Source organism: Aphelocoma coerulescens, chromosome 2 (assembly GCF_041296385.1).
Source record: "Aphelocoma coerulescens isolate FSJ_1873_10779 chromosome 2, UR_Acoe_1.0, whole genome shotgun sequence".
NCBI classification, from domain to species: Eukaryota; Metazoa; Chordata; class Aves; order Passeriformes; family Corvidae; genus Aphelocoma; species Aphelocoma coerulescens.
Genome location: NC_091015.1, coordinates 97014950 through 97041159, shown reverse-complemented (window position 1 = coordinate 97041159; position 26210 = coordinate 97014950).

Genomic DNA, 26210 nt, shown 5'->3' with positions numbered 1-26210 from the left:
TCTTAGGCTGTGCCTTGGGCTAGGGTTAGGGTTAGGGTTATGCCTAGGGTTAGGGTTCAGAAAACCACAAGGCCCAGAGCTCCATGGACACTGACAGTGAGAAAGGCATGCCCAGGAGAGCACAACATTCCCCCAAAACTTTAGCCTTCATTTTTCCTAATCGGAACTCACCTCAGCCCAATGCTGAATGTTAGGCTGCGGCTAGGGTTAGGGTTAGGGTTACGCCTAGGGTTAGGGTTCAGAAAACCACAAAGCCCTGAGCTCCAGGGACAATGACAATGAGAAAGGCAGGCCCAGGGGAGCACAGCATTACCCCAAAATTTTAGCCTTCGTATTTCCTAATCGTAAATCACCTCAGCCCAATGCTCTTTCTTTGGCTGTGCTTTGGGCTAGGGTTAGGGTTAGGGTTTCGCCTAGGGTTAGGGTTCAGAAAAACACAAGGCCCAGAGCTCCAGGGACATTGACTATGAGAAAGGCATGCCAAGGGGAGGACCGCATTGTCCCAAACTTGTAGCCTTCATGTTTTCCTAACCGGAACTCATCTCAGCCCAATGATCTGTCTTTGGCTGCACCTAGGGTTAGGGTTAGGGTTACACCTAGGGTTAGGGTTCAGAAAACCACAAGGCCCTGAGCTTCAGAGACAATGACAATGAGAAAGGCATGCCCAGGGGAGCGCAGCACTGTCCTAATATTACAGCTTTCCTATTTGCCCCATTGGAACTCACCTCAGCCCAATGCTGTTAATTAGCCTGAACCTAGTACTAGGGTTAGGGTTCCACCTAGGGTTAAGGTTAAGAAAACGAAAAGGCTTACAGCTATAGGGACACTGACAGCAAGAAAGGCATGCCTAGGGGACAGCATCTTTTCCCCAACCTTACAGCCTTCATGTTTTCCGAATCGGAACTCGCCTCAGCCCAATGCTGTATCTTAGGCTGCGCCTTGGGCTAGGTTTAGGGTTCGGGTTATGCATAGGGTTAGGGTTCAGAAGACCACAAGGCCCAGATCTCCAGGGACAATGACAATGAGAGAGGCATGCCCAGGGGAGCACAATATTATCCCAAAACTTTAGCCTTCATTTTTCCTAATCGGAACTCGCCTCAGCCCAATGCTTAATCTTAGGCTGTTCCTCAGGTTAGGAGTAGGGTTAGGGTTTCACCTAGGGTTAGGGTTAAGAAAACCACAAGGCCAGATCTCCAGGGACATTGGCAGTGAGAAACGCACGCCAAGGGGAGGACCGCATTGTCCCAAACTTGTAGCCTTCATGTTTTCCTAACCGGAACTCATCTCAGCCCAATGTTCTGTCTTTGGCTGCACCTAGGGTTAGGGTTAGGGTTACGCCTAGGGTTAGGGTTCAGAAAACCACAAAGCCCTGAGCTCCAGGGACGCTGACAATGAGAAAGGCATGCCAAGGGGATTGCATCTTTACCCCAACCTTGCAGTTGTCATGTTTTATAAATTGGAACTCACCTCAGCCCAATGCTCTATCTTAGGCTGTGCCTTGGGCTAGGGTTAGGGTTAGGGTTATGCCTAGGGTTAGGGTTCCGAAAACCACAAGGCCCAGAGCTCCAGGGACAATGACAATGAGAGAGGCATGCCCAGGGGAGCAGAACATTATCCCAAACTTCCAGCCTTCGTGTTTCCTAATTGGAACTCGCCCCAGCCCAATGCTGAATCTTAGGCTGTGCCTTGGGCTAGGGTTAGGGTTAGGGTTATGCCTAGGGTTAGGGTTCAGAAAACCACAAGTCCCAGAGCTCCATGGACACTGACAGTGAGAAAGGCATGCCCAGGAGAGCACAACATTCCCCCAAAACTTTAGCCTTCGTTTTTCCTAATCGGAACTCACCTCAGCCCAATGCTGAATGTTAGGCTGCGGCTAGGGTTAGGGTTAGGGTTCCGCCTAGGGTTAGGGTTCTGAAAACCACAAGGCCCGGAGCTCCAGGGACAATGACAATGAGAAAGGCATGCCCAGGGGAGCACAACATTATCCCAAATTTCCAGCCTTCGTGTTTCCTAATTGGAACTCGCCTCAGCCCAATGCTTAATCTTAGGCTGTTCCTCGGGTTAGGAATAGGGTTAGGGTTCCGCCTAGGGTTAGGGTTCAGAAAACCACAAGGCCCGGAGCTCCAGGGACAATGACAATGAGAAAGGCATGCCCAGGGGAGCACAACATTACCCCAAACTTCCAGCCTTCGTGTTTCCTAATTGGAACTCGATTCAGCCAAATGCTGAATCTTAGGCTGTGCCTTGGGCTAGGGTTAGGGTTAGGGTTATGCCTAGGGTTAGGGTTCAGAAAACCACAAGGCCCAGAGCTCCATGGACACTGACAGTGAGAAAGGCATGCCCAGGAGAGCACAACATTCCCCCAAAACTTTAGCCTTCGTTTTTCCTAATCGGAACTCACCTCAGCCCAATGCTGAATGTTAGGCTGCGGCTAGGGTTAGGGTTAGGGTTACGCCTAGGGTTAGGGTTCAGAAAACCACAAAGCCCTGAGCTCCAGGGACAATGACAATGAGAAAGGCAGGCCCAGGGGAGCACAGCATTACCCCAAAATTTTAGCCTTCCTATTTCCTAATCGGAAATCACCTCAGCCCAATGCTCTTTCTTTGGCTGTGCTTTGGGCTAGGGTTAGGGTTAGGGTTTCGCCTAGGGTTAGGGTTCAGAAAAACACAAGGCCCAGAGCTCCAGGGACATTGACTATGAGAAAGGCACGCCAAGGGGAGGACCGCATTGTCCCAAACTTGTAGCCTTCATGTTTTCCTAACCGGAACTCATCTCAGCCCAATGTTCTGTCTTTGGCTGCACCTAGGCTTAGGGTTAGGGTTCCGCCTAGGGTTAGGGTTCAGAAAACCACAAGGCCCAGAGCTCCAGGGACAATGACAATGAGAGAGGCATGCCCAGGGGAGCAGAACATTATCCCAAACTTCCAGCCTTCGTGTTTCCTAATTGGAACTCGCCCCAGCCCAATACTGAATCTTAGGCTGTGCCTTGGGCTAGGGTTAGGGTTAGGGTTATGCCTAGGGTTAGGGTTCAGAAAACCACAAGGCCCAGAGCTCCATGGACACTGACAGTGAGAAAGGCATGCCCAGGAGAGCACAACATTCCCCCAAAACTTTAGCCTTCGTTTTTCCTAATCGGAACTCACCTCAGCCCAATGCTGAATGTTAGGCTGCGGCTAGGGTTAGGGTTAGGGTTCCGCCTAGGGTTAGGGTTCTGAAAACCACAAGGCCCGGAGCTCCAGGGACAATGACAATGAGAAAGGCATGCCCAGGGGAGCACAACATTATCCCAAATTTCCAGCCTTCGTTTTTCCTAATTGGAACTCGCCTCAGCCCAATGCTTAATCTTAGGCTGTTCCTCGGGTTAGGAATAGGGTTAGGGTTCCGCCTAGGGTTAGGGTTCAGAAAACCACAAGGCCCGGAGCTCCAGGGACAATGACAATGAGAAAGGCATGCCCAGGGGAGCACAACATTACCCCAAACTTCCAGCCTTCGTGTTTCCTAATTGGAACTCGATTCAGCCAAATGCTGAATCTTAGGCTGTGCCTTGGGCTAGGGTTAGGGTTAGGGTTATGCCTAGGGTTAGGGTTCAGAAAACCACAAGGCCCAGAGCTCCATGGACACTGACAGTGAGAAAGGCATGCCCAGGAGAGCACAACATTCCCCCAAAACTTTAGCCTTCATTTTTCCTAATCGGAACTCACCTCAGCCCAATGCTGAATGTTAGGCTGCGGCTAGGGTTAGGGTTAGGGTTACGCCTAGGGTTAGGGTTCAGAAAACCACAAAGCCCTGAGCTCCAGGGACAATGACAATGAGAAAGGCAGGCCCAGGGGAGCACAGCATTACCCCAAAATTTTAGCCTTCGTATTTCCTAATCGTAAATCACCTCAGCCCAATGCTCTTTCTTTGGCTGTGCTTTGGGCTAGGGTTAGGGTTAGGGTTTCGCCTAGGGTTAGGGTTCAGAAAAACACAAGGCCCAGAGCTCCAGGGACATTGACTATGAGAAAGGCATGCCAAGGGGAGGACCGCATTGTCCCAAACTTGTAGCCTTCATGTTTTCCTAACCGGAACTCATCTCAGCCCAATGATCTGTCTTTGGCTGCACCTAGGGTTAGGGTTAGGGTTACACCTAGGGTTAGGGTTCAGAAAACCACAAGGCCCTGAGCTTCAGAGACAATGACAATGAGAAAGGCATGCCCAGGGGAGCGCAGCACTGTCCTAATATTACAGCTTTCCTATTTGCCCCATTGGAACTCACCTCAGCCCAATGCTGTTAATTAGCCTGAACCTAGTACTAGGGTTAGGGTTCCACCTAGGGTTAAGGTTAAGAAAACGAAAAGGCTTACAGCTATAGGGACACTGACAGCAAGAAAGGCATGCCTAGGGGACAGCATCTTTTCCCCAACCTTACAGCCTTCATGTTTTCCGAATCGGAACTCGCCTCAGCCCAATGCTGTATCTTAGGCTGCGCCTTGGGCTAGGTTTAGGGTTCGGGTTATGCCTAGGGTTAGGGTTCAGAAGACCACAAGGCCCAGATCTCCAGGGACAATGACAATGAGAGAGGCATGCCCAGGGGAGCACAATATTATCCCAAAACTTTAGCCTTCATTTTTCCTAATCGGAACTCGCCTCAGCCCAATGCTTAATCTTAGGCTGTTCCTCAGGTTAGGAGTAGGGTTAGGGTTTCACCTAGGGTTAGGGTTAAGAAAACCACAAGGCCAGATCTCCAGGGACATTGGCAGTGAGAAACGCACGCCAAGGGGAGGACCGCATTGTCCCAAACTTGTAGCCTTCATGTTTTCCTAACCGGAACTCATCTCAGCCCAATGTTCTGTCTTTGGCTGCACCTAGGGTTAGGGTTAGGGTTACGCCTAGGGTTAGGGTTCAGAAAACCACAAAGCCCTGAGCTCCAGGGGCAATGACAATGAGAAAGGCCGGCCCAGGGGAGCACAGCATTACCCCAAAATTTTAGCCTTCCCATTTCCTAATCGTAAATCACCTCAGCCCAATGCTCTTTCTTTGGCTGTGCTTTGGGCTAGGGTTAGGGTTAGGGTTTCGCCTAGGGTTAGGGTTCAGAAAAACACAAGGCCCAGAGCTCCAGGGACATTGACTATGAGAAAGGCACGCCAAGGGGAGGACCGCATTGTCCCAAACTTGTAGCCTTCATGTTTTCCTAACCGGAACTCATCTCAGCCCAATGTTCTGTCTTTGGCTGCACCTAGGCTTAGGGTTAGGGTTCCGCCTAGGGTTAGGGTTCAGAAAACCACAAGGCCCAGAGCTCCAGGGACAATGACAATGAGAGAGGCATGCCCAGGGGAGCAGAACATTATCCCAAACTTCCAGCCTTCGTGTTTCCTAATTGGAACTCGCCCCAGCCCAATGCTGAATCTTAGGCTGTGCCTTGGGCTAGGGTTAGGGTTAGGGTTATGCCTAGGGTTAGGGTTCAGAAAACCACAAGGCCCAGAGCTCCATGGACACTGACAGTGAGAAAGGCATGCCCAGGAGAGCACAACATTCCCCCAAAACTTTAGCCTTCGTTTTTCCTAATCGGAACTCACCTCAGCCCAATGCTGAATGTTAGGCTGCGGCTAGGGTTAGGGTTAGGGTTCCGCCTAGGGTTAGGGTTCTGAAAACCACAAGGCCCGGAGCTCCAGGGACAATGACAATGAGAAAGGCATGCCCAGGGGAGCACAACATTATCCCAAATTTCCAGCCTTCGTTTTTCCTAATTGGAACTCGCCTCAGCCCAATGCTTAATCTTAGGCTGTTCCTCGGGTTAGGAATAGGGTTAGGGTTCCGCCTAGGGTTAGGGTTCAGAAAACCACAAGGCCCGGAGCTCCAGGGACAATGACAATGAGAAAGGCATGCCCAGGGGAGCACAACATTACCCCAAACTTCCAGCCTTCGTGTTTCCTAATTGGAACTCGCCCCAGCCCAATGCTGAATCTTAGGCTGTGCCTTGGGCTAGGGTTAGGGTTAGGGTTATGCCTAGGGTTAGGGTTCAGAAAACCACAAGGCCCAGAGCTCCATGGACACTGACAGTGAGAAAGGCATGCCCAGGAGAGCACAACATTCCCCCAAAACTTTAGCCTTCGTTTTTCCTAATCGGAACTCACCTCAGCCCAATGCTGAATGTTAGGCTGCGGCTAGGGTTAGGGTTAGGGTTCCGCCTAGGGTTAGGGTTCTGAAAACCACAAGGCCCGGAGCTCCAGGGACAATGACAATGAGAAAGGCATGCCCAGGGGAGCACAACATTATCCCAAATTTCCAGCCTTCGTTTTTCCTAATTGGAACTCGCCTCAGCCCAATGCTTAATCTTAGGCTGTTCCTCGGGTTAGGAATAGGGTTAGGGTTCCGCCTAGGGTTAGGGTTCAGAAAAACACAAGGCCCAGAGCTCCAGGGACATTGACTATGAGAAAGGCATGCCAAGGGGAGGACCGCATTGTCCCAAACTTGTAGCCTTCATGTTTTCCTAACCGGAACTCATCTCAGCCCAATGTTCTGTCTTTGGCTGCACCTAGGCTTAGGGTTAGGGTTCCGCCTAGGGTTAGGGTTCAGAAAACCACAAGGCCCAGAGCTCCAGGGACAATGACAATGAGAGAGGCATGCCCAGGGGAGCAGAACATTATCCCAAACTTCCAGCCTTCATGTTTCCTAATTGGAACTCGCCCCAGCCCAATACTGAATCTTAGGCTGTGCCTTCGGCTAGGGTTAGGGTTAGGGTTATGCCTAGGGTTAGGGTTCAGAAAACCACAAGGCCCAGAGCTCCATGGACACTGACAGTGAGAAAGGCATGCCCAGGAGAGCACAACATTCCCCCAAAACTTTAGCCTTCGTTTTTCCTAATCGGAACTCACCTCAGCCCAATGCTGAATGTTAGGCTGCGGCTAGGGTTAGGGTTAGGGTTACGCCTAGGGTTAGGGTTCAGAAAACCACAAAGCCCTGAGCTCCAGGGACAATGACAATGAGAAAGGCAGGCCCAGGGGAGCACAGCATTACCCCAAAATTTTAGCCTTCCTATTTCCTAATCGTAAATCACCTCAGCCCAATGCTCTTTCTTTGGCTGTGCTTTGGGCTAGGGTTAGGGTTAGGGTTTCGCCTAGGGTTAGGGTTCAGAAAAACACAAGGCCCAGAGCTCCAGGGACATTGACTATGAGAAAGGCATGCCAAGGGGAGGACCGCATTGTCCCAAACTTGTAGCCTTCATGTTTTCCTAACCGGAACTCATCTCAGCCCAATGATCTGTCTTTGGCTGCACCTAGGGTTAGGGTTAGGGTTACACCTAGGGTTAGGGTTCAGAAAACCACAAGGCCCTGAGCTTCAGAGACAATGACAATGAGAAAGGCATGCCCAGGGGAGCGCAGCACTGTCCTAATATTACAGCTTTCCTATTTGCCCCATTGGAACTCACCTCAGCCCAATGCTGTTAATTAGCCTGAACCTAGTACTAGGGTTAGGGTTCCACCTAGGGTTAAGGTTAAGAAAACGAAAAGGCTTACAGCTATAGGGACACTGACAGCAAGAAAGGCATGCCTAGGGGACAGCATCTTTTCCCCAACCTTACAGCCTTCATGTTTTCCGAATCGGAACTCGCCTCAGCCCAATGCTGTATCTTAGGCTGCGCCTTGGGCTAGGTTTAGGGTTCGGGTTATGCCTAGGGTTAGGGTTCAGAAGACCACAAGGCCCAGATCTCCAGGGACAATGACAATGAGAGAGGCATGCCCAGGGGAGCACAATATTATCCCAAAACTTTAGCCTTCATTTTTCCTAATCGGAACTCGCCTCAGCCCAATGCTTAATCTTAGGCTGTTCCTCAGGTTAGGAGTAGGGTTAGGGTTTCACCTAGGGTTAGGGTTAAGAAAACCACAAGGCCAGATCTCCAGGGACATTGGCAGTGAGAAACGCACGCCAAGGGGAGGACCGCATTGTCCCAAACTTGTAGCCTTCATGTTTTCCTAACCGGAACTCATCTCAGCCCAATGTTCTGTCTTTGGCTGCACCTAGGGTTAGGGTTAGGGTTACGCCTAGGGTTAGGGTTCAGAAAACCACAAAGCCCTGAGCTCCAGGGACGCTGACAATGAGAAAGGCATGCCAAGGGGATTGCATCTTTACCCCAACCTTGCAGTTGTCATGTTTTATAAATTGGAACTCACCTCAGCCCAATGCTGAATCTTAGGCTGTGCCTTGGGCTAGGGTTAGGGTTAGGGTTATGCCTAGGGTTAGGGTTCAGAAAACCACAAGTCCCAGAGCTCCATGGACACTGACAGTGAGAAAGGCATGCCCAGGAGAGCACAACATTCCCTCAAAACTTTAGCCTTCGTTTTTCCTAATCGGAACTCACCTCAGCCCAATGCTGAATGTTAGGCTGCGGCTAGGGTTAGGGTTAGGGTTCCGCCTAGGGTTAGGGTTCTGAAAACCACAAGGCCCGGAGCTCCAGGGACAATGACAATGAGAAAGGCATGCCCAGGGGAGCACAACATTATCCCAAATTTCCAGCCTTCGTGTTTCCTAATTGGAACTCGCCTCAGCCCAATGCTTAATCTTAGGCTGTTCCTCGGGTTAGGAATAGGGTTAGGGTTCCGCCTAGGGTTAGGGTTCAGAAAACCACAAGGCCCGGAGCTCCAGGGACAATGACAATGAGAAAGGCATGCCCAGGGGAGCACAACATTACCCCAAACTTCCAGCCTTCGTGTTTCCTAATTGGAACTCGATTCAGCCAAATGCTGAATCTTAGGCTGTGCCTTGGGCTAGGGTTAGGGTTAGGGTTATGCCTAGGGTTAGGGTTCAGAAAACCACAAGGCCCAGAGCTCCATGGACACTGACAGTGAGAAAGGCATGCCCAGGAGAGCACAACATTCCCCCAAAACTTTAGCCTTCGTTTTTCCTAATCGGAACTCACCTCAGCCCAATGCTGAATGTTAGGCTGCGGCTAGGGTTAGGGTTAGGGTTACGCCTAGGGTTAGGGTTCAGAAAACCACAAAGCCCTGAGCTCCAGGGACAATGACAATGAGAAAGGCAGGCCCAGGGGAGCACAGCATTACCCCAAAATTTTAGCCTTCCTATTTCCTAATCGGAAATCACCTCAGCCCAATGCTCTTTCTTTGGCTGTGCTTTGGGCTAGGGTTAGGGTTAGGGTTTCGCCTAGGGTTAGGGTTCAGAAAAACACAAGGCCCAGAGCTCCAGGGACATTGACTATGAGAAAGGCACGCCAAGGGGAGGACCGCATTGTCCCAAACTTGTAGCCTTCATGTTTTCCTAACCGGAACTCATCTCAGCCCAATGTTCTGTCTTTGGCTGCACCTAGGCTTAGGGTTAGGGTTCCGCCTAGGGTTAGGGTTCAGAAAACCACAAGGCCCGGAGCTCCAGGGACAATGACAATGAGAAAGGCATGCCCAGGGGAGCACAACATTACCCCAAACTTCCAGCCTTCGTGTTTCCTAATTGGAACTCGATTCAGCCAAATGCTGAATCTTAGGCTGTGCCTTGGGCTAGGGTTAGGGTTAGGGTTATGCCTAGGGTTAGGGTTCAGAAAACCACAAGGCCCAGAGCTCCATGGACACTGACAGTGAGAAAGGCATGCCCAGGAGAGCACAACATTCCCCCAAAACTTTAGCCTTCGTTTTTCCTAATCGGAACTCACCTCAGCCCAATGCTGAATGTTAGGCTGCGGCTAGGGTTTGGGTTAGGGTTACGCCTAGGGTTAGGGTTCAGAAAACCACAAAGCCCTGAGCTCCAGGGACAATGACAATGAGAAAGGCAGGCCCAGGGGAGCACAGCATTACCCCAAAATTTTAGCCTTCCTATTTCCTAATCGGAAATCACCTCAGCCCAATGCTCTTTCTTTGGCTGTGCTTTGGGCTAGGGTTAGGGTTAGGGTTTCGCCTAGGGTTAGGGTTCAGAAAAACACAAGGCCCAGAGCTCCAGGGACATTGACAATGAGAAAGGCATGCCCAGGGGAGGACCGCATTGTCCCAAACTTGTAGCCTTCATGTTTTCCTAACCGGAACTCATCTCAGCCCAATGTTCTGTCTTTGGCTGCACCTAGGCTTAGGGTTAGGGTTCCGCCTAGGGTTAGGGTTCAGAAAACCACAAGGCCCAGAGCTCCAGGGACAATGACAATGAGAGAGGCATGCCCAGGGGAGCAGAACATTATCCCAAACTTCCAGCCTTCGTGTTTCCTAATTGGAACTCGCCCCAGCCCAATACTGAATCTTAGGCTGTGCCTTGGGCTAGGGTTAGGGTTAGGGTTATGCCTAGGGTTAGGGTTCAGAAAACCACAAGGCCCAGAGCTCCATGGACACTGACAGTGAGAAAGGCATGCCCAGGAGAGCACAACATTCCCCCAAAACTTTAGCCTTCGTTTTTCCTAATCGGAACTCACCTCAGCCCAATGCTGAATGTTAGGCTGCGGCTAGGGTTAGGGTTAGGGTTCCGCCTAGGGTTAGGGTTCTGAAAACCACAAGGCCCGGAGCTCCAGGGACAATGACAATGAGAAAGGCATGCCCAGGGGAGCACAACATTATCCCAAATTTCCAGCCTTCGTTTTTCCTAATTGGAACTCGCCTCAGCCCAATGCTTAATCTTAGGCTGTTCCTCGGGTTAGGAATAGGGTTAGGGTTCCGCCTAGGGTTAGGGTTCAGAAAACCACAAGGCCCGGAGCTCCAGGGACAATGACAATGAGAAAGGCATGCCCAGGGGAGCACAACATTACCCCAAACTTCCAGCCTTCGTGTTTCCTAATTGGAACTCGATTCAGCCAAATGCTGAATCTTAGGCTGTGCCTTGGGCTAGGGTTAGGGTTAGGGTTATGCCTAGGGTTAGGGTTCAGAAAACCACAAGGCCCAGAGCTCCATGGACACTGACAGTGAGAAAGGCATGCCCAGGAGAGCACAACATTCCCCCAAAACTTTAGCCTTCATTTTTCCTAATCGGAACTCACCTCAGCCCAATGCTGAATGTTAGGCTGCGGCTAGGGTTAGGGTTAGGGTTACGCCTAGGGTTAGGGTTCAGAAAACCACAAAGCCCTGAGCTCCAGGGACAATGACAATGAGAAAGGCAGGCCCAGGGGAGCACAGCATTACCCCAAAATTTTAGCCTTCCTATTTCCTAATCGGAAATCACCTCAGCCCAATGCTCTTTCTTTGGCTGTGCTTTGGGCTAGGGTTAGGGTTAGGGTTTCGCCTAGGGTTAGGGTTCAGAAAAACACAAGGCCCAGAGCTCCAGGGACATTGACTATGAGAAAGGCATGCCAAGGGGAGGACCGCATTGTCCCAAACTTGTAGCCTTCATGTTTTCCTAACCGGAACTCATCTCAGCCCAATGATCTGTCTTTGGCTGCACCTAGGGTTAGGGTTAGGGTTACACCTAGGGTTAGGGTTCAGAAAACCACAAGGCCCTGAGCTTCAGAGACAATGACAATGAGAAAGGCATGCCCAGGGGAGCGCAGCACTGTCCTAATATTACAGCTTTCCTATTTGCCCCATTGGAACTCACCTCAGCCCAATGCTGTTAATTAGCCTGAACCTAGTACTAGGGTTAGTGTTCCACCTAGGGTTAAGGTTAAGAAAACGAAAAGGCTTACAGCTATAGGGACACTGACAGAAAGAAAGGCATGCCTAGGGGACAGCATCTTTTCCCCAACCTTACAGCCTTCATGTTTTCCGAATCGGAACTCGCCTCAGCCCAATGCTGTATCTTAGGCTGCGCCTTGGGCTAGGTTTAGGGTTCGGGTTATGCATAGGGTTAGGGTTCAGAAGACCACAAGGCCCAGATCTCCAGGGACAATGACAATGAGAGAGGCATGCCCAGGGGAGCACAATATTATCCCAAAACTTTAGCCTTCATTTTTCCTAATCGGAACTCGCCTCAGCCCAATGCTTAATCTTAGGCTGTTCCTCAGGTTAGGAGTAGGGTTAGGGTTTCACCTAGGGTTAGGGTTAAGAAAACCACAAGGCCAGATCTCCAGGGACATTGGCAGTGAGAAACGCACGCCAAGGGGAGGACCGCATTGTCCCAAACTTGTAGCCTTCATGTTTTCCTAACCGGAACTCATCTCAGCCCAATGTTCTGTCTTTGGCTGCACCTAGGGTTAGGGTTAGGGTTACGCCTAGGGTTAGGGTTCAGAAAACCACAAAGCCCTGAGCTCCAGGGACGCTGACAATGAGAAAGGCATGCCAAGGGGATTGCATCTTTACCCCAACCTTGCAGTTGTCATGTTTTATAAATTGGAACTCACCTCAGCCCAATGCTCTATCTTAGGCTGTGCCTTGGGCTAGGGTTAGGGTTAGGGTTATGCCTAGGGTTAGGGTTCCGAAAACCACAAGGCCCAGAGCTCCAGGGACAATGACAATGAGAGAGGCATGCCCAGGGGAGCAGAACATTATCCCAAACTTCCAGCCTTCGTGTTTCCTAATTGGAACTCGCCCCAGCCCAATGCTGAATCTTAGGCTGTGCCTTGGGCTAGGGTTAGGGTTAGGGTTATGCCTAGGGTTAGGGTTCAGAAAACCACAAGTCCCAGAGCTCCATGGACACTGACAGTGAGAAAGGCATGCCCAGGAGAGCACAACATTCCCCCAAAACTTTAGCCTTCGTTTTTCCTAATCGGAACTCACCTCAGCCCAATGCTGAATGTTAGGCTGCGGCTAGGGTTAGGGTTAGGGTTCCGCCTAGGGTTAGGGTTCTGAAAACCACAAGGCCCGGAGCTCCAGGGACAATGACAATGAGAAAGGCATGCCCAGGGGAGCACAACATTATCCCAAATTTCCAGCCTTCGTGTTTCCTAATTGGAACTCGCCTCAGCCCAATGCTTAATCTTAGGCTGTTCCTCGGGTTAGGAATAGGGTTAGGGTTCCGCCTAGGGTTAGGGTTCAGAAAACCACAAGGCCCGGAGCTCCAGGGACAATGACAATGAGAAAGGCATGCCCAGGGGAGCACAACATTACCCCAAACTTCCAGCCTTCGTGTTTCCTAATTGGAACTCGATTCAGCCAAATGCTGAATCTTAGGCTGTGCCTTGGGCTAGGGTTAGGGTTAGGGTTATGCCTAGGGTTAGGGTTCAGAAAACCACAAGGCCCAGAGCTCCATGGACACTGACAGTGAGAAAGGCATGCCCAGGAGAGCACAACATTCCCCCAAAACTTTAGCCTTCGTTTTTCCTAATCGGAACTCACCTCAGCCCAATGCTGAATGTTAGGCTGCGGCTAGGGTTAGGGTTAGGGTTACGCCTAGGGTTAGGGTTCAGAAAACCACAAAGCCCTGAGCTCCAGGGACAATGACAATGAGAAAGGCAGGCCCAGGGGAGCACAGCATTACCCCAAAATTTTAGCCTTCCTATTTCCTAATCGGAAATCACCTCAGCCCAATGCTCTTTCTTTGGCTGTGCTTTGGGCTAGGGTTAGGGTTAGGGTTTCGCCTAGGGTTAGGGTTCAGAAAAACACAAGGCCCAGAGCTCCAGGGACATTGACTATGAGAAAGGCACGCCAAGGGGAGGACCGCATTGTCCCAAACTTGTAGCCTTCATGTTTTCCTAACCGGAACTCATCTCAGCCCAATGTTCTGTCTTTGGCTGCACCTAGGCTTAGGGTTAGGGTTCCGCCTAGGGTTAGGGTTCAGAAAACCACAAGGCCCAGAGCTCCAGGGACAATGACAATGAGAGAGGCATGCCCAGGGGAGCAGAACATTATCCCAAACTTCCAGCCTTCGTGTTTCCTAATTGGAACTCGCCCCAGCCCAATACTGAATCTTAGGCTGTGCCTTGGGCTAGGGTTAGGGTTAGGGTTATGCCTAGGGTTAGGGTTCAGAAAACCACAAGGCCCAGAGCTCCATGGACACTGACAGTGAGAAAGGCATGCCCAGGAGAGCACAACATTCCCCCAAAACTTTAGCCTTCGTTTTTCCTAATCGGAACTCACCTCAGCCCAATGCTGAATGTTAGGCTGCGGCTAGGGTTAGGGTTAGGGTTCCGCCTAGGGTTAGGGTTCTGAAAACCACAAGGCCCGGAGCTCCAGGGACAATGACAATGAGAAAGGCATGCCCAGGGGAGCACAACATTATCCCAAATTTCCAGCCTTCGTTTTTCCTAATTGGAACTCGCCTCAGCCCAATGCTTAATCTTAGGCTGTTCCTCGGGTTAGGAATAGGGTTAGGGTTCCGCCTAGGGTTAGGGTTCAGAAAACCACAAGGCCCGGAGCTCCAGGGACAATGACAATGAGAAAGGCATGCCCAGGGGAGCACAACATTACCCCAAACTTCCAGCCTTCGTGTTTCCTAATTGGAACTCGATTCAGCCAAATGCTGAATCTTAGGCTGTGCCTTGGGCTAGGGTTAGGGTTAGGGTTATGCCTAGGGTTAGGGTTCAGAAAACCACAAGGCCCAGAGCTCCATGGACACTGACAGTGAGAAAGGCATGCCCAGGAGAGCACAACATTCCCCCAAAACTTTAGCCTTCATTTTTCCTAATCGGAACTCACCTCAGCCCAATGCTGAATGTTAGGCTGCGGCTAGGGTTAGGGTTAGGGTTACGCCTAGGGTTAGGGTTCAGAAAACCACAAAGCCCTGAGCTCCAGGGACAATGACAATGAGAAAGGCAGGCCCAGGGGAGCACAGCATTACCCCAAAATTTTAGCCTTCGTATTTCCTAATCGTAAATCACCTCAGCCCAATGCTCTTTCTTTGGCTGTGCTTTGGGCTAGGGTTAGGGTTAGGGTTTCGCCTAGGGTTAGGGTTCAGAAAAACACAAGGCCCAGAGCTCCAGGGACATTGACTATGAGAAAGGCATGCCAAGGGGAGGACCGCATTGTCCCAAACTTGTAGCCTTCATGTTTTCCTAACCGGAACTCATCTCAGCCCAATGATCTGTCTTTGGCTGCACCTAGGGTTAGGGTTAGGGTTACACCTAGGGTTAGGGTTCAGAAAACCACAAGGCCCTGAGCTTCAGAGACAATGACAATGAGAAAGGCATGCCCAGGGGAGCGCAGCACTGTCCTAATATTACAGCTTTCCTATTTGCCCCATTGGAACTCACCTCAGCCCAATGCTGTTAATTAGCCTGAACCTAGTACTAGGGTTAGGGTTCCACCTAGGGTTAAGGTTAAGAAAACGAAAAGGCTTACAGCTATAGGGACACTGACAGCAAGAAAGGCATGCCTAGGGGACAGCATCTTTTCCCCAACCTTACAGCCTTCATGTTTTCCGAATCGGAACTCGCCTCAGCCCAATGCTGTATCTTAGGCTGCGCCTTGGGCTAGGTTTAGGGTTCGGGTTATGCCTAGGGTTAGGGTTCAGAAGACCACAAGGCCCAGATCTCCAGGGACAATGACAATGAGAGAGGCATGCCCAGGGGAGCACAATATTATCCCAAAACTTTAGCCTTCATTTTTCCTAATCGGAACTCGCCTCAGCCCAATGCTTAATCTTAGGCTGTTCCTCAGGTTAGGAGTAGGGTTAGGGTTTCACCTAGGGTTAGGGTTAAGAAAACCACAAGGCCAGATCTCCAGGGACATTGGCAGTGAGAAACGCACGCCAAGGGGAGGACCGCATTGTCCCAAACTTGTAGCCTTCATGTTTTCCTAACCGGAACTCATCTCAGCCCAATGTTCTGTCTTTGGCTGCACCTAGGGTTAGGGTTAGGGTTACGCCTAGGGTTAGGGTTCAGAAAACCACAAAGCCCTGAGCTCCAGGGACAATGACAATGAGAAAGGCAGGCCCAGGGGAGCACAGCATTACCCCAAAATTTTAGCCTTCCCATTTCCTAATCGTAAATCACCTCAGCCCAATGCTCTTTCTTTGGCTGTGCTTTGGGCTAGGGTTAGGGTTAGGGTTTCGCCTAGGGTTAGGGTTCAGAAAAACACAAGGCCCAGAGCTCCAGGGACATTGACTATGAGAAAGGCACGCCAAGGGGAGGACCGCATTGTCCCAAACTTGTAGCCTTCATGTTTTCCTAACCGGAACTCATCTCAGCCCAATGTTCTGTCTTTGGCTGCACCTAGGCTTAGGGTTAGGGTTCCGCCTAGGGTTAGGGTTCAGAAAACCACAAGGCCCAGAGCTCCAGGGACAATGACAATGAGAGAGGCATGCCCAGGGGAGCAGAACATTATCCCAAACTTCCAGCCTTCGTGTTTCCTAATTGGAACTCGCCCCAGCCCAATGCTGAATCTTAGGCTGTGCCTTGGGCTAGGGTTAGGGTTAGGGTTATGCCTAGGGTTAGGGTTCAGAAAACCACAAGGCCCAGAGCTCCATGGACACTGACAGTGAGAAAGGCATGCCCAGGAGAGCACAACATTCCCCCAAAACTTTAGCCTTCGTTTTTCCTAATCGGAACTCACCTCAGCCCAATGCTGAATGTTAGGCTGCGGCTAGGGTTAGGGTTAGGGTTCCGCCTAGGGTTAGGGTTCTGAAAACCACAAGGCCCGGAGCTCCAGGGACAATGACAATGAGAAAGGCATGCCCAGGGGAGCACAACATTATCCCAAATTTCCAGCCTTCGTTTTTCCTAATTGGAACTCGCCTCAGCCCAATGCTTAATCTTAGGCTGTTCCTCGGGTTAGGAATAGGGTTAGGGTTCCGCCTAGGGTTAGGGTTCAGAAAACCACAAGGCCCGGAGCTCCAGGGACAATGACAATGAGAAAGGCATGCCCAGGGGAGCACAACATTACCCCAAACTTCCAGCCTTCGTGTTTCCTAATTGGAACTCGCCCCAGCCCAATGCTGAATCTTAGGCTGTGCCTTGGGCTAGGGTTAGGGTTAGGGTTATGCCTAGGGTTAGGGTTCAGAAAACCACAAGGCCCAGAGCTCCATGGACACTGACAGTGAGAAAGGCATGCCCAGGAGAGCACAACATTCCCCCAAAACTTTAGCCTTCGTTTTTCCTAATCGGAACTCACCTCAGCCCAATGCTGAATGTTAGGCTGCGGCTAGGGTTAGGGTTAGGGTTCCGCCTAGGGTTAGGGTTCTGAAAACCACAAGGCCCGGAGCTCCAGGGACAATGACAATGAGAAAGGCATGCCCAGGGGAGCACAACATTATCCCAAATTTCCAGCCTTCGTTTTTCCTAATTGGAACTCGCCTCAGCCCAATGCTTAATCTTAGGCTGTTCCTCGGGTTAGGAATAGGGTTAGGGTTCCGCCTAGGGTTAGGGTTCAGAAAAACACAAGGCCCAGAGCTCCAGGGACATTGACTATGAGAAAGGCATGCCAAGGGGAGGACCGCATTGTCCCAAACTTGTAGCCTTCATGTTTTCCTAACCGGAACTCATCTCAGCCCAATGTTCTGTCTTTGGCTGCACCTAGGCTTAGGGTTAGGGTTCCGCCTAGGGTTAGGGTTCAGAAAACCACAAGGCCCAGAGCTCCAGGGACAATGACAATGAGAGAGGCATGCCCAGGGGAGCAGAACATTATCCCAAACTTCCAGCCTTCGTGTTTCCTAATTGGAACTCGCCCCAGCCCAATACTGAATCTTAGGCTGTGCCTTGGGCTAGGGTTAGGGTTAGGGTTATGCCTAGGGTTAGGGTTCAGAAAACCACAAGGCCCAGAGCTCCATGGACACTGACAGTGAGAAAGGCATGCCCAGGAGAGCACAACATTCCCCCAAAACTTTAGCCTTCATTTTTCCTAATCGGAACTCACCTCAGCCCAATGCTGAATGTTAGGCTGCGGCTAGGGTTAGGGTTAGGGTTACGCCTAGGGTTAGGGTTCAGAAAACCACAAAGCCCTGAGCTCCAGGGACAATGACAATGAGAAAGGCAGGCCCAGGGGAGCACAGCATTACCCCAAAATTTTAGCCTTCCTATTTCCTAATCGTAAATCACCTCAGCCCAATGCTCTTTCTTTGGCTGTGCTTTGGGCTAGGGTTAGGGTTAGGGTTTCGCCTAGGGTTAGGGTTCAGAAAAACACAAGGCCCAGAGCTCCAGGGACATTGACTATGAGAAAGGCATGCCAAGGGGAGGACCGCATTGTCCCAAACTTGTAGCCTTCATGTTTTCCTAACCGGAACTCATCTCAGCCCAATGATCTGTCTTTGGCTGCACCTAGGGTTAGGGTTAGGGTTACACCTAGGGTTAGGGTTCAGAAAACCACAAGGCCCTGAGCTTCAGAGACAATGACAATGAGAAAGGCATGCCCAGGGGAGCGCAGCACTGTCCTAATATTACAGCTTTCCTATTTGCCCCATTGGAACTCACCTCAGCCCAATGCTGTTAATTAGCCTGAACCTAGTACTAGGGTTAGGGTTCCACCTAGGGTTAAGGTTAAGAAAACGAAAAGGCTTACAGCTATAGGGACACTGACAGCAAGAAAGGCATGCCTAGGGGACAGCATCTTTTCCCCAACCTTACAGCCTTCATGTTTTCCGAATCGGAACTCGCCTCAGCCCAATGCTGTATCTTAGGCTGCGCCTTGGGCTAGGTTTAGGGTTCGGGTTATGCCTAGGGTTAGGGTTCAGAAGACCACAAGGCCCAGATCTCCAGGGACAATGACAATGAGAGAGGCATGCCCAGGGGAGCACAATATTATCCCAAAACTTTAGCCTTCATTTTTCCTAATCGGAACTCGCCTCAGCCCAATGCTTAATCTTAGGCTGTTCCTCAGGTTAGGAGTAGGGTTAGGGTTTCACCTAGGGTTAGGGTTAAGAAAACCACAAGGCCAGATCTCCAGGGACATTGGCAGTGAGAAACGCACGCCAAGGGGAGGACCGCATTGTCCCAAACTTGTAGCCTTCATGTTTTCCTAACCGGAACTCATCTCAGCCCAATGTTCTGTCTTTGGCTGCACCTAGGGTTAGGGTTAGGGTTACGCCTAGGGTTAGGGTTCAGAAAACCACAAAGCCCTGAGCTCCAGGGACGCTGACAATGAGAAAGGCATGCCAAGGGGATTGCATCTTTACCCCAACCTTGCAGTTGTCATGTTTTATAAATTGGAACTCACCTCAGCCCAATGCTGAATCTTAGGCTGTGCCTTGGGCTAGGGTTAGGGTTAGGGTTATGCCTAGGGTTAGGGTTCAGAAAACCACAAGTCCCAGAGCTCCATGGACACTGACAGTGAGAAAGGCATGCCCAGGAGAGCACAACATTCCCTCAAAACTTTAGCCTTCGTTTTTCCTAATCGGAACTCACCTCAGCCCAATGCTGAATGTTAGGCTGCGGCTAGGGTTAGGGTTAGGGTTCCGCCTAGGGTTAGGGTTCTGAAAACCACAAGGCCCGGAGCTCCAGGGACAATGACAATGAGAAAGGCATGCCCAGGGGAGCACAACATTATCCCAAATTTCCAGCCTTCGTGTTTCCTAATTGGAACTCGCCTCAGCCCAATGCTTAATCTTAGGCTGTTCCTCGGGTTAGGAATAGGGTTAGGGTTCCGCCTAGGGTTAGGGTTCAGAAAACCACAAGGCCCGGAGCTCCAGGGACAATGACAATGAGAAAGGCATGCCCAGGGGAGCACAACATTACCCCAAACTTCCAGCCTTCGTGTTTCCTAATTGGAACTCGATTCAGCCAAATGCTGAATCTTAGGCTGTGCCTTGGGCTAGGGTTAGGGTTAGGGTTATGCCTAGGGTTAGGGTTCAGAAAACCACAAGGCCCAGAGCTCCATGGACACTGACAGTGAGAAAGGCATGCCCAGGAGAGCACAACATTCCCCCAAAACTTTAGCCTTCGTTTTTCCTAATCGGAACTCACCTCAGCCCAATGCTGAATGTTAGGCTGCGGCTAGGGTTAGGGTTAGGGTTACGCCTAGGGTTAGGGTTCAGAAAACCACAAAGCCCTGAGCTCCAGGGACAATGACAATGAGAAAGGCAGGCCCAGGGGAGCACAGCATTACCCCAAAATTTTAGCCTTCCTATTTCCTAATCGGAAATCACCTCAGCCCAATGCTCTTTCTTTGGCTGTGCTTTGGGCTAGGGTTAGGGTTAGGGTTTCGCCTAGGGTTAGGGTTCAGAAAAACACAAGGCCCAGAGCTCCAGGGACATTGACTATGAGAAAGGCACGCCAAGGGGAGGACCGCATTGTCCCAAACTTGTAGCCTTCATGTTTTCCTAACCGGAACTCATCTCAGCCCAATGTTCTGTCTTTGGCTGCACCTAGGCTTAGGGTTAGGGTTCCGCCTAGGGTTAGGGTTCAGAAAACCACAAGGCCCGGAGCTCCAGGGACAATGACAATGAGAAAGGCATGCCCAGGGGAGCACAACATTATCCCAAATTTCCAGCCTTCGTTTTTCCTAATTGGAACTCGCCTCAGCCCAATGCTTAATCTTAGGCTGTTCCTCGGGTTAGGAATAGGGTTAGGGTTCCGCCTAGGGTTAGGGTTCAGAAAACCACAAGGCCCGGAGCTCCAGGGACAATGACAATGAGAAAGGCATGCCCAGGGGAGCACAACATTACCCCAAACTTCCAGCCTTCGTGTTTCCTAATTGGCACTCGCCCCAGCCCAATGCTGAATCTTAGGCTGTGCCTTGGGCTAGGGTTAGGGTTAGGGTTATGCCTAGGGTTAGGGTTCAGAAAACCACAAGGCCCAGAGCTCCATGGACACTGACAGTGAGAAAGGCATGCCCAGGAGAGCACAACATTCCCCCAAAACTTTAGCCTTCGTTTTTCCTAATCGGAACTCACCTCAGCCCAATGCTGAATGTTAGGCTGCGGCTAGGGTTAGGGTTAGGGTTCCGCCTAGGGTTAGGGTTCTGAAAACCACAAGGCCCGGAGCTCCAGGGACAATGACAATGAGAAAGGCATGCCCAGGGGAGCACAACATTATCCCAAATTTCCAGCCTTCGTTTTTCCTAATTGGAACTCGCCTCAGCCCAATGCTTAATCTTAGGCTGTTCCTCGGGTTAGGAATAGGGTTAGGGTTCCGCCTAGGGTTAGGGTTCAGAAAAACACAAGGCCCAGAGCTCCAGGGACATTGACTATGAGAAAGGCATGCCAAGGGGAGGACCGCATTGTCCCAAACTTGTAGCCTTCATGTTTTCCTAACCGGAACTCATCTCAGCCCAATGTTCTGTCTTTGGCTGCACCTAGGCTTAGGGTTAGGGTTCCGCCTAGGGTTAGGGTTCAGAAAACCACAAGGCCCAGAGCTCCAGGGACAATGACAATGAGAGAGGCATGCCCAGGGGAGCAGAACATTATCCCAAACTTCCAGCCTTCGTGTTTCCTAATTGGAACTCGCCCCAGCCCAATACTGAATCTTAGGCTGTGCCTTGGGCTAGGGTTAGGGTTAGGGTTATGCCTAGGGTTAGGGTTCAGAAAACCACAAGGCCCAGAGCTCCATGGACACTGACAGTGAGAGAGGCATGCCCAGGGGAGCACAATATTATCCCAAAACTTTAGCCTTCATTTTTCCTAATCGGAACTCGCCTCAGCCCAATGCTTAATCTTAGGCTGTTCCTCAGGTTAGGAGTAGGGTTAGGGTTTCACCTAGGGTTAGGGTTAAGAAAACCACAAGGCCAGATCTCCAGGGACATTGGCAGTGAGAAACGCACGCCAAGGGGAGGACCGCATTGTCCCAAACTTGTAGCCTTCATGTTTTCCTAACCGGAACTCATCTCAGCCCAATGTTCTGTCTTTGGCTGCACCTAGGGTTAGGGTTAGGGTTACGCCTAGGGTTAGGGTTCAGAAAACCACAAAGCCCTGAGCTCCAGGGACGCTGACAATGAGAAAGGCATGCCAAGGGGATTGCATCTTTACCCCAACCTTGCAGTTGTCATGTTTTATAAATTGGAACTCACCTCAGCCCAATGCTCTATCTTAGGCTGTGCCTTGGGCTAGGGTTAGGGTTAGGGTTATGCCTAGGGTTAGGGTTCCGAAAACCACAAGGCCCAGAGCTCCAGGGACAATGACAATGAGAGAGGCATGCCCAGGGGAGCAGAACATTATCCCAAACTTCCAGCCTTCGTGTTTCCTAATTGGAACTCGCCCCAGCCCAATGCTGAATCTTAGGCTGTGCCTTGGGCTAGGGTTAGGGTTAGGGTTATGCCTAGGGTTAGGGTTCAGAAAACCACAAGTCCCAGAGCTCCATGGACACTGACAGTGAGAAAGGCATGCCCAGGAGAGCACAACATTCCCCCAAAACTTTAGCCTTCGTTTTTCCTAATCGGAACTCACCTCAGCCCAATGCTGAATGTTAGGCTGCGGCTAGGGTTAGGGTTAGGGTTCCGCCTAGGGTTAGGGTTCTGAAAACCACAAGGCCCGGAGCTCCAGGGACAATGACAATGAGAAAGGCATGCCCAGGGGAGCACAACATTATCCCAAATTTCCAGCCTTCGTGTTTCCTAATTGGAACTCGCCTCAGCCCAATGCTTAATCTTAGGCTGTTCCTCGGGTTAGGAATAGGGTTAGGGTTCCGCCTAGGGTTAGGGTTCAGAAAACCACAAGGCCCGGAGCTCCAGGGACAATGACAATGAGAAAGGCATGCCCAGGGGAGCACAACATTACCCCAAACTTCCAGCCTTCGTGTTTCCTAATTGGAACTCGATTCAGCCAAATGCTGAATCTTAGGCTGTGCCTTGGGCTAGGGTTAGGGTTAGGGTTATGCCTAGGGTTAGGGTTCAGAAAACCACAAGGCCCAGAGCTCCATGGACACTGACAGTGAGAAAGGCATGCCCAGGAGAGCACAACATTCCCCCAAAACTTTAGCCTTCGTTTTTCCTAATCGGAACTCACCTCAGCCCAATGCTGAATGTTAGGCTGCGGCTAGGGTTAGGGTTAGGGTTACGCCTAGGGTTAGGGTTCAGAAAACCACAAAGCCCTGAGCTCCAGGGACAATGACAATGAGAAAGGCAGGCCCAGGGGAGCACAGCATTACCCCAAAATTTTAGCCTTCCTATTTCCTAATCGGAAATCACCTCAGCCCAATGCTCTTTCTTTGGCTGTGCTTTGGGCTAGGGTTAGGGTTAGGGTTTCGCCTAGGGTTAGGGTTCAGAAAAACACAAGGCCCAGAGCTCCAGGGACATTGACTATGAGAAAGGCACGCCAAGGGGAGGACCGCATTGTCCCAAACTTGTAGCCTTCATGTTTTCCTAACCGGAACTCATCTCAGCCCAATGTTCTGTCTTTGGCTGCACCTAGGCTTAGGGTTAGGGTTCCGCCTAGGGTTAGGGTTCAGAAAACCACAAGGCCCAGAGCTCCAGGGACAATGACAATGAGAGAGGCATGCCCAGGGGAGCAGAACATTATCCCAAACTTCCAGCCTTCGTGTTTCCTAATTGGAACTCGCCCCAGCCCAATACTGAATCTTAGGCTGTGCCTTGGGCTAGGGTTAGGGTTAGGGTTATGCCTAGGGTTAGGGTTCAGAAAACCACAAGGCCCAGAGCTCCATGGACACTGACAGTGAGAAAGGCATGCCCAGGAGAGCACAACATTCCCCCAAAACTTTAGCCTTCGTTTTTCCTAATCGGAACTCACCTCAGCCCAATGCTGAATGTTAGGCTGCGGCTAGGGTTAGGGTTAGGGTTCCGCCTAGGGTTAGGGTTCTGAAAACCACAAGGCCCGGAGCTCCAGGGACAATGACAATGAGAAAGGCATGCCCAGGGGAGCACAACATTATCCCAAATTTCCAGCCTTCGTTTTTCCTAATTGGAACTCGCCTCAGCCCAATGCTTAATCTTAGGCTGTTCCTCGGGTTAGGAATAGGGTTAGGGTTCCGCCTAGGGTTAGGGTTCAGAAAACCACAAGGCCCGGAGCTCCAGGGACAATGACAATGAGAAAGGCATGCCCAGGGGAGCACAACATTACCCCAAACTTCCAGCCTTCGTGTTTCCTAATTGGAACTCGATTCAGCCAAATGCTGAATCTTAGGCTGTGCCTTGGGCTAGGGTTAGGGTTAGGGTTATGCCTAGGGTTAGGGTTCAGAAAACCACAAGGCCCAGAGCTCCATGGACACTGACAGTGAGAAAGGCATGCCCAGGAGAGCACAACATTCCCCCAAAACTTTAGCCTTCGTTTTTCCTAATCGGAACTCACCTCAGCCCAATGCTGAATGTTAGGCTGCGGCTAGGGTTAGGGTTAGGGTTACGCCTAGGGTTAGGGTTCAGAAAACCACAAAGCCCTGAGCTCCAGGGACAATGACAATGAGAAAGGCAGGCCCAGGGGAGCACAGCATTACCCCAAAATTTTAGCCTTCGTATTTCCTAATCGTAAATCACCTCAGCCCAATGCTCTTTCTTTGGCTGTGCTTTGGGCTAGGGTTAGGGTTAGGGTTTCGCCTAGGGTTAGGGTTCAGAAAAACACAAGGCCCAGAGCTCCAGGGACATTGACTATGAGAAAGGCATGCCAAGGGGAGGACCGCATTGTCCCAAACTTGTAGCCTTCATGTTTTCCTAACCGGAACTCATCTCAGCCCAATGATCTGTCTTTGGCTGCACCTAGGGTTAGGGTTAGGGTTACACCTAGGGTTAGGGTTCAGAAAACCACAAGGCCCTGAGCTTCAGAGACAATGACAATGAGAAAGGCATGCCCAGGGGAGCGCAGCACTGTCCTAATATTACAGCTTTCCTATTTGCCCCATTGGAACTCACCTCAGCCCAATGCTGTTAATTAGCCTGAACCTAGTACTAGGGTTAGGGTTCCACCTAGGGTTAAGGTTAAGAAAACGAAAAGGCTTACAGCTATAGGGACACTGACAGCAAGAAAGGCATGCCTAGGGGACAGCATCTTTTCCCCAACCTTACAGCCTTCATGTTTTCCGAATCGGAACTCGCCTCAGCCCAATGCTGTATCTTAGGCTGCGCCTTGGGCTAGGTTTAGGGTTCGGGTTATGCCTAGGGTTAGGGTTCAGAAGACCACAAGGCCCAGATCTCCAGGGACAATGACAATGAGAGAGGCATGCCCAGGGGAGCACAATATTATCCCAAAACTTTAGCCTTCATTTTTCCTAATCGGAACTCGCCTCAGCCCAATGCTTAATCTTAGGCTGTTCCTCAGGTTAGGAGTAGGGTTAGGGTTTCACCTAGGGTTAGGGTTAAGAAAACCACAAGGCCAGATCTCCAGGGACATTGGCAGTGAGAAACGCACGCCAAGGGGAGGACCGCATTGTCCCAAACTTGTAGCCTTCATGTTTTCCTAACCGGAACTCATCTCAGCCCAATGTTCTGTCTTTGGCTGCACCTAGGGTTAGGGTTAGGGTTACGCCTAGGGTTAGGGTTCAGAAAACCACAAAGCCCTGAGCTCCAGGGACGCTGACAATGAGAAAGGCATGCCAAGGGGATTGCATCTTTACCCCAACCTTGCAGTTGTCATGTTTTATAAATTGGAACTCACCTCAGCCCAATGCTGAATCTTAGGCTGTGCCTTGGGCTAGGGTTAGGGTTAGGGTTATGCCTAGGGTTAGGGTTCAGAAAACCACAAGTCCCAGAGCTCCATGGACACTGACAGTGAGAAAGGCATGCCCAGGAGAGCACAACATTCCCTCAAAACTTTAGCCTTCGTTTTTCCTAATCGGAACTCACCTCAGCCCAATGCTGAATGTTAGGCTGCGGCTAGGGTTAGGGTTAGGGTTCCGCCTAGGGTTAGGGTTCTGAAAACCACAAGGCCCGGAGCTCCAGGGACAATGACAATGAGAAAGGCATGCCCAGGGGAGCACAACATTATCCCAAATTTCCAGCCTTCGTGTTTCCTAATTGGAACTCGCCTCAGCCCAATGCTTAATCTTAGGCTGTTCCTCGGGTTAGGAATAGGGTTAGGGTTCCGCCTAGGGTTAGGGTTCAGAAAACCACAAGGCCCGGAGCTCCAGGGACAATGACAATGAGAAAGGCATGCCCAGGGGAGCACAACATTACCCCAAACTTCCAGCCTTCGTGTTTCCTAATTGGAACTCGATTCAGCCAAATGCTGAATCTTAGGCTGTGCCTTGGGCTAGGGTTAGGGTTAGGGTTATGCCTAGGGTTAGGGTTCAGAAAACCACAAGGCCCAGAGCTCCATGGACACTGACAGTGAGAAAGGCATGCCCAGGAGAGCACAACATTCCCCCAAAACTTTAGCCTTCGTTTTTCCTAATCGGAACTCACCTCAGCCCAATGCTGAATGTTAGGCTGCGGCTAGGGTTAGGGTTAGGGTTACGCCTAGGGTTAGGGTTCAGAAAACCACAAAGCCCTGAGCTCCAGGGACAATGACAATGAGAAAGGCAGGCCCAGGGGAGCACAGCATTACCCCAAAATTTTAGCCTTCCTATTTCCTAATCGGAAATCACCTCAGCCCAATGCTCTTTCTTTGGCTGTGCTTTGGGCTAGGGTTAGGGTTAGG